This window comes from Phyllostomus hastatus, unplaced genomic scaffold (assembly GCF_019186645.2).
Source record: "Phyllostomus hastatus isolate PE091 unplaced genomic scaffold, TTU_PhHast_1.1 phas_scaffold_12, whole genome shotgun sequence".
Classification (NCBI taxonomy): Eukaryota; Metazoa; Chordata; class Mammalia; order Chiroptera; family Phyllostomidae; genus Phyllostomus; species Phyllostomus hastatus.
The window spans coordinates 1,075,110-1,084,404 of record NW_025334007.1 but is presented as its reverse complement, the minus strand read 5'-3'; positions in this window follow the sequence as shown (position 1 = coordinate 1,084,404).

The window sequence follows — 9,295 nt, the reverse complement described above, 5'->3', positions numbered from 1 at the left end:
TGTGGAAACTATTCAGATGATTAAGAAGGCTGCAGCTATGGGCAACTGGTGATTGTCAGCTTCATCACAACAGGCACGCGCATGCATCTTGTCTCTTGCAGAGTTTTTTGGCCAAACATCAAATCACCCAGGTGACTCAGCCCCCCTATAGCCCAGATTTAGCACCCTGTGACTTCTGGCTTTTCCCAAAACTAAAACCACTTTTGAAAAGGAAGAGATTTCAGACAATTGATGAAATTCAGGAAAATAAGACAGGGCAGCTGATGGCGATTGGGAGAACTGTGTGAGGTCCCAAGGTGCCCACTTGGAAGGGGACTGAGGTGTCATTGTCCTGTGTACAATGTCTTTTGTCTCTTGGATCTTCCTCAATAAATGTCTCTATTTTTCATATTACATGGCTGGATACCTTCTGAACAGATCTCATATATAAAAAATACAATACCTAATTTTAATTTTATGTACCTTTAGATACTTAAATTACTATTATCCTAAATAGATTTAAAGTATTCTTCTTCATACGTTATCTCATTTGCTCTCCTTAGCACGGCTGTCTAATTATACATGTAAGGAACAATTTCATGAACCCAAATAAGAAGGATGTTTTAGGACTGACCTGGATCCAAGACTGAATGTTAGCATCAGCATCCTGTGCTATGGGTACCATTTCCCCCTGAGTATGAGTTCCTTTAGTCCCTGTACTGTGAGCTTCCTAGAGATATAAACCCATGTTTAGGCCAAGACACCTGTACAGCTTTTTCAGTGATTTGTAAAGTGTGATCCACACAGCAATGGCATCAGCATCACAAGGAACCTTTGTAGAAATACAAGTATGCATCAGACCTAGAAAATAAGAAACTCGAAGTAGGACCCAGTATTCATGTTTTATAGGTGATTCTAAGGCACGGCCAATGTTGAAAAACCCCAGAGTGCATGTTTCTAAAAATATCTGTATCTCCAAATATACCAAAAACTTGTCTTGATTAGTATCTAAAATACCAAACACTGTTAGATCTGAATGTTCTGTTACACAGGGTAGGGTGAAAGTAGGTTTGCAGTTTGAGTATGCAAAACAGACATTCTTATGTTATTATTTGTATTATTATCTATTAATTATTGTATTATTTTCCAGATGAACAACTCTAAACCTACTTTTGCCCCACCCTGCATTTTAATCACCTCTCAGTTTCAGTCAGTAACTAAAATTTATGTGGTACCTCTAATAAATTCTACTTTAAAGTAGAATATGTATACTTCCCTTAAAGTTTTATAATCTAGGTGGGAAGACATGCTTAAGATAACTGGAATAAGTGAGAAGAAGCACATAAAATTTAGCTCAAACACAGTGAATTCTAGTTCAGACCTGGTTACTGTTTTCCTGTGGTCCTTAGTCACTTCTCACGGGAACTACCTCGGGTAACTCTTAAGAGCCATATTATAAAGATGAGTACTTAGTTTCCTCCAACATTTACATTTATCGTAACTGTAAGGCAATATCAAAACCAGAAAATTGCCACACTAAGTGAAATAAGCCAGGTGGTGAGGGACAAATACCATATGATCTCACCTTTAACTGGAACATAATCAACGAAAGAAAAATGCCAACAAAATATAATGAGAGACATTGAAATTAAGAACAATCTAACAATAGCCAGAGGGGAGGGGGAAGAGAATAGCGGGGAGAAGGGTTTTCAGGAACTACTATAAAGGACGCATGGACAAAACCAAGGGGGAGGGTGGAAGCAGGAAGGGAGGTGGGATTGGCTGGGGCTGGGGAGAGTGCTGGGGAGAAAATGCAGACAACTGTAACTGAACAACAATAAAGTAATTTAAAACACAGGAAATTTCCATTGCTATATGTGTATGTATTTCTGTCATTTTATCATATGGTAGATCTGTGTAACCAACACCCTCAGTCAAAATACAGAACTATTCCATCACCAAACAGCTCTTCCTTGTACTACCATTCACGGTCGCACCAAGCAACCTCTTCTATCAGCCCGGCACACACTAACTTGTCCTTCATCACGATAATTTCACCATTTCAAGAATGTGAGATAAATGAAAGCATTCACCATGTGGCCTTTGGAGATTAGTTTTCATCACTTAGCATAACGTCCCAGAAATCCATTTGTGTACACTCGTTATCTGTATCAACAGCACGTTTACTTTTCTTGCTTAAGTAGCATTCCATGTTATGGATGTTCCGCAGATTGTTTAATAATTCATTTATTGCAGGGCATTTTGGTTATTTCCAGTTTGGGGTTACTAAAACGAAAGCAGCAAAACAATCATGTACTGCATTTTGCCATGTATGATGTGCACGTTTTTGCCCAAGTTTTTGAGGGAAAACTAAAGATGCGCATTATACATGGGTAGTACTAATTCCGTATCTATAGAAAAGGTTTTAATTCTTCTATTTATGCTTATGCACTAGAAGTGTAACTCTAGAAAGCAATAATGATATCCATATGCAAAACAACACCCAGGCATATGGTAATTGGCTTTGTTTCTAAACATAAATAACTAAATAATTTGAACTAAAAAATTAAAATGAAAGATTTTTTTTCCTGAAAGTTTGGGCCAAAAACATGGGCACACAATATACATGGCAAAATGCAGTACTCCCCCTCCCCCGCAACACACTTATTTGGAACTAATGCCCAGAAGTAAAGTGGCTGGATTATATGGTAAATGTATGTTTAGGTTTTTAAGGAGACTGCCAGGACATTCTCCAGAGGTCTGTACCATTTTACATATCTGCCAGGACATTCTCCAGAAGTCTGTACCATTTTACATATCTGCCAGGACATTCTCCAGAAGTCTGTACCATTTTACATATCTGTACCATTTTACACATGGGCAATGTGAGTGATCCAGTTTTCCTGCCTCCTCCTTGGCATTTAATGTTGTTAATTTTATATTTTCTTTTTTATTTTCGCTTTAAGCATGCAGAGATATATCATGGTGGTCTGAATTTGAATTGCCTAATGGGTAATGACACTGCGCGTCTTTTCTCATGCTCATTGGCCATCTGAATAAACCCTTCACTGATCATATCTGTTCATATCTTGAGTTTATTTCCCAATTGGAAACATTTCAAAAAAACTGCTATGTTTGGAGTGTTCTTTATATATTCTAGGTATGAGTCCTGTGTTAGCCATGTGGTTTGCAAATATTTTCTCTCACTCTGTACCTGTCTTTCCATCCTCTTAATAGGGTAATTCCAAAGCAAAAAGTTCTTAATTTATATAAAGTCCAATTTATTGATTTTTTTCCCCAGATGGTTGGTGCTTTTGGTGTTAGGTCTAAGAATGCTTCAATGAGCCTTGATTAGTAAGTATTTCTCCTATTTTAAAAATACTTAAAAAATCTTTTTATATTTACATTTAAATCTGTAATTAATTTTAAGTTAATTTAGATAAGGTATGGTGCTTAAGAGAAGGTTTTTTAAATTGATTATAGATTCACAGTTGCTCCAACACCATTTGTTGAAAAGACGATCTTTCTTCTATGAGTAACTTTTGTATCTTTGTTGAATTTCAGTTGGGCATATCCAGGTGGATTTATATCCGAGACTGTGACTCTGTCCTATCAATTTATGTTTCTATTCCTCTGTCGGTTCCACACGGCCTTAATTCCTGGAGCTCTATCATTTACCTCAGCATGAGGTAGAGTTATTCTCCCACTTCATTATTTCATTCAAAACTGTTCGAGAAATTTTAGGTTCTACCTTATTAATTTTAAAACACACTTACCTACAAATTGGTCTGCAGATCAGACTACAAAGTATCTTTGTTATATTGATAGGAGTTGCATTAAATAGATCATTTTGGGGAAAACGGACATCTTTACCATGTTGAGTCTTCTAATCCATCAACATAGTATATATTACCAATATTTAGGTCATATATAAGTTACTTCAATAAATGGTGTTTTCTAATAGTGTTTTATTTTGTGATTAGTTTGTTTCTTATTTCTAATACAACTATACTGTCTGCTATGAGTGTACAAAGGAAGGGAAAACAGCAGAGATCCTCAAATGACAGTTTGAAAATGAAGCACATTAAAAGGAATAAATCGCCATAACCAAACACGTGCCATACATGTGTGCTGTTAAAAGAATGATATTTAAATGATATTGCTACAATTGTTTACACATGAATTAAGACAGAAACTTACTTTTTCAAGAATGCACAGCATATTTTATTACATAGAAGTCTTACATGAACATGTTTTTAAATGACTTCTTGTAGCCTAAATTTTTAAGATGCATGTTGTACTATGAAGACTGCCCCTTGATTATATTCAAATATTAACCCGTAATCCCAATAATTTAAAATGGGTGGGGTAGTATTTAGAAAGAACTGATTATGATAAACTTAAAAGTGAACTAAGAAGCCCTGGCTGGCATAGCTCAGTGGACTGAGTGCGGGCTGCGAACCAAAGCATCGCAGGTTCGATTCCCAGTCAGGGCACATGCCTGGGTTGTAGGCCATGGCCCCCAGCAACCGCACATTGATGTCTCTCTCTCTCTCTCTTTCTCCCTCCCTTCCCTCTCTAAAGAATAAATAAATAAAATCTAAAAAAAAAGAAAAAAGTGAACAAAGAGTAAACTCTTAAGAAATTGAAAACCCTACCTACAATGTTTTATGTAAACTGGGAGAGGTCTGACTCATTTTCTGCACTTAATTATTTAACATACTAACTTTAAGCACCATGATCACTAGAGATTCATAGCATAAATAAGCTGGAAAGAAACAGGCTTCATAGCTAAGATATTTACATAAAGTTCCCAACTTTGTTGACTTGAGAACAATAATTTCTGGGCCATGTCTACTTCCCTCCCCAACAAGGTTGATTGAAATATTATATATTCTATAAAGAGATATATTTTGTAGGTGGTTTTAAAAAAATACCTTTTTAGATAAATCTAATGACAAAATGTACTAACTATGGATAGTTTATTGGCACTGAGGCCAGAAAAAAAAAATAAGGCAGATGAGAGTTGGGCGATTTGGTTCTTGTCCACATATACAAAATAGTTTGTTGTTACTTTGACAGGAATTGCATGAAAACCATAAGTTAATTTGGGACAAAATTGACATATTGACTGTGTTCTACTTCCCAGTTCATGAACACAATGTTATCTCCACTTCATCATAAGTCTTTGTTGTGTTTCATCTGTTTTTTTTTTTTTATTTTGTAGCATATAGATCCTACATATGTTTTGTTAGCTTCATAGTATTTCTCTCTCTCTCTCTTTTGGAGTGACTGTAGATATTACATTTTGAATTTTGATTTCCAGGATTCACTTCTTCTACATAGACATACAATTAATTTTTGTATGTGGATTGTGTACCCTGAGACCTTGCTGGCCTCATCATTTCTACACGAGATTTTGTGCAATCCCTGCGGTGTTTCGTATAGCCCATTCCAACAGCTGCACATAGGGACAGTTTTAGCTCCTCCATCCTGAGTTATATGCTTTTACTTACTTGCAGTTCTACACTGGCTCTAACTTCCAGTACCATCAAGAAGAGCAGGCATGAAAACAAAGAGCTAGCTAGACCTTGATCCTGCTGTTGGAAAGAAAGCATTGAAATCTTTCTCCACTACTATGATGGTGGATATAGGGTATTTGGGGATTTTCTTTGTCAACGTGAAGAAGTCTTCCCCTACTCTTAGTTTTTTTAGAGTTGTTTTATTATTTTTTTTAAGTCATGAATGGGTGTTGAACTGTGTCAAATAATTTTTTCTGCATCCATTGATAAGATCATGTGATTATTCTTTTTTTAGCTAGCTAATATGATGTATCAAATTTTCTTAGTGTTGCCTCTTCTATTTTCTGGACGTTGATGGTTCTCTTTTTTTTTAAGAATATTTTATTGATTATGCTGTTACAGTTCTCCCAATTTTTTTCTCCCCTTCATCCCTCTCCTCTTTGCACCCCGCAACCCACCAGCATTCCCCCCTGCTTAGTTCATGTCCATGGGCCATGCATATAAGTTCTTTGGCTTCTCCATTTCCCATACTATTCTTAACCTCCCCTGTCTATTTTCTACCTACCATTTATGCTTCTTATTCCCTGTACCTTTTCTCCCATTCTCTCCCCTCCCCTCCCCCACTGATACCCCTCCCTGTAATCTCCATTTCTGTGATTCTGTTCCTGTTCTACTTGCTTGCTTAGTTTTTGTTCTTGTTTTTTTTTTTCCCAGAATGAAGAGACAGTTCTTTTTTTTTAATTGCATGAAAAATGCCATGCCACTTCCCTCTGGATTCAGTCATTTCTCACAAGAAATGGTGACATTTGTTGTTTGTGTGTCTATAGATAAAGAACCCTTTCTCTTTCACTGCTTTCATGATCTCTTTCTTCATCACTAGTGTTCAGAAGTTTGACTCTGATGAGTGTGGGGATAGATCTTTTGGGGTATGAGCTTCCTGTTCACTCAGTTTCTTGAATCCTTAAGTTTTTGCCTTTTGCCGAATTTGGTTGTTTTTCAGCCATTATTTCTTTGACACTTGTTCAGCAACACTTTCTTTTTCCTCTTCTCGGACTCTATCGACAATCATCATAGATCTTTTATTATAAGCCCACGGGTCACTTCTGCGCCGTTCATTTTTCAGCAGTCCATTTTCTTTCTTGTTCCACTGGGCAACTTCTATTGTTCTATCTTCCTGTTAACAGATTTTGACCTCTGCCCCCCTCCCATCCGCTGTTGAGACAATCCACTGAATTTTATACTGATTGCTATATTTTCAGTTCTAAAGTTTCATTTTGTTCTACATCTTCTATTTATCGCCGAGACTTTTTATTTTTCATGGGTTGAAAGCAATTTTGCAATCACTTACTGAACCATTTTTATGATGACTGTAGATTGTTTTTTTCCACTCAAGTTGAGGTTTTCCTTTTTCTAGGTTTGAGGAGTGATTTTTAAATAGAAACCTGGAAATTTAGGGTATGATTTTATCAGGCTGTGGACCTTATTTAAATGTTCTGTTTTAGCTAACCTCCCCTTGACGCTGCTTTGGTGGAGGATGTGGAAGGAAGTGCTCCCTTGTTACTGCCAGGAGGGATGGAAGTCCAGCTACCCCATCGGCCTCTGTTGATACCTGAGATTATACCTGTGTGTGTGTATATGTATTGCACACACCATTTCTACCACTTTGACATTATTTTAATTCCCATTAAAAATTGTAAATCGATATCTGGTGCCTTGTGGGTTCACTCTTAAACATCTAAAAATTTTTTCCCCCTGGATGAAAAAGGGCTACAGTGTGTGAAGCTGAGAGCATTTCTGAACTCATATTTCCATAGACAATGAAGTCTGTGGCACGTGTAAAATGACTTGATTTCAGAATTTGGCACTACATCGCAATACTTTTGATAAGGTCAAGACAGAGGACATTTACTTACTAAATAGAAGGAAAACTCAAAACTCTGTTGATCCTCTGCCATTTAGGAAGTAAATGTGTAGCAATTAATGAAGGTGTTTAAAGATTTGTGAATGAAAGGCAGGTATGATGAGTACAAAGAAATTAAATACATTGCTGTCAGTGAATGGAGAATAGTACTAAGATTTAATAGTTGCATCTCTTATACTTGTATTAGTTAAGGTCCTGGCAGGAAATAAGACTCAAAAGCATTGAACAAATAAAGGATGATGAGTCATCCAGGTAATGGCAAAAGTGGGAAGTCACTTCCACTCTCAGGCCTGATGAGTCAAGGTGAGGTTATGAATAAGGTTGGGACAGTAATTGACATACAGAGTCATTGTCAGGACATTAGTGAGACACACATAACGTGGGAAGTAAATTCCCTAACCCCTCTGATCTCCTCCTGGTGTCCCACAATTTGCTGATAGAGTACATGAGGCCTTAGTGATAGAGGCGAAGAGCTAAGCTTCCCAGGGCAAAGACAGTGGCAGAGAATGTCATATAGTGGGTGTAGTAATGGGGCATGGAGCCATTCATAAAGGTGAAGAATGATTAGCACTTGGGCTCAGCCCTACGAGATCAGTCTTGAGAGGATACCTGGTACTAGTGTGATATCCTAGTGGAACATATGATCAGGGATGAGGAGACCCTTTGTAATCTAGCCCCGGCCTTCACTTTTGAACCCTACATTATATCTACCTGAATTCCCCTGAAGTGATCCTACGTACTTTCTTACCTTACATCTCAAATGATTTCAAAAGTTCAGCATGTATGTTCTCCTTGCATGCTGCTTTGCTCCTTTGTAGTAGGTATAATAAATAAGGTAGATATATTATTAATGTTTGTCTTACTGGCTGGGATGTGAATTCCATTAGAACATGAGACATGTCTTCCCTTTGCCCATCCATCCCCTTCCCTCCTATCCCCACTACCTGTCACTTTTTAAAAATATATTTATTTATTTTTAGAGAGGGAAGGGAGGGAGATAGAGAGAGAGAGAGAGAAATATCAATGTGCAGTTGCTGGGGGTCATGGCCTGCAACCCAGGCATGTGCCCTGACTGGGAATCAAACCTGCGACACTTTGGTTTGCAGCTCGCACTCAATCCACTGAGCTACGCCAGCCAGGGCTAGGCCTGTCACTTTTTTATGTGTATGCTATCACTTCTGCTTCTAATTTTCTTATATTGTATCCTTTGCCTGTGTGTTGTATGTTTCCTTATCACTGTGGGCTTTTAAAAAATGCTTCCTTCTCTATGGAGTATTTTTGAGCTTCTCCTCAGCTCCACGTATAGTTAGGATTAATATGAATGCCCCTTCACTACTCAGCTGTAAACTTCTTGATGTTAAAGACTGGTTACGATTTGATGTCATGGGTTGTCAAAGTGCATCAGGTACAAAAAGGGGCTCAACAGCATTAGTTTGAAACACAACAGTAACATAAGAAAATAGGCTTCAGGTGTTGAGCATGCAATAGAGTACAGAGATGTCAAGCAATACTACTGTAATCCTGAAAATTATATAATGTCATTAACCAATACTACGCTAATGAATTTATAAAACAGGCACAAGGAAGGAATGAAGGAAGAAATCTGCACCATATATAATTATATAAATCAAAATAAAGTCTGAATCCTTTAGGGGTAGTGTACCGACTCTGTATGCAAGTATATGTTGCAAGAATTTCTAAGTCTTGGCACTGTGCAATGACCTCAGTATGAAATTCTCTTTGAAAACAATGGCACCAACCATGAAATGTATTTATCATGTGTTTATTTAGCATTTGTTTATTGAACATTTATTAAGGTCAGATTTTCAACATCAAGGATATAAGGTTATATCGATTGATCTCTGTCTCAAGG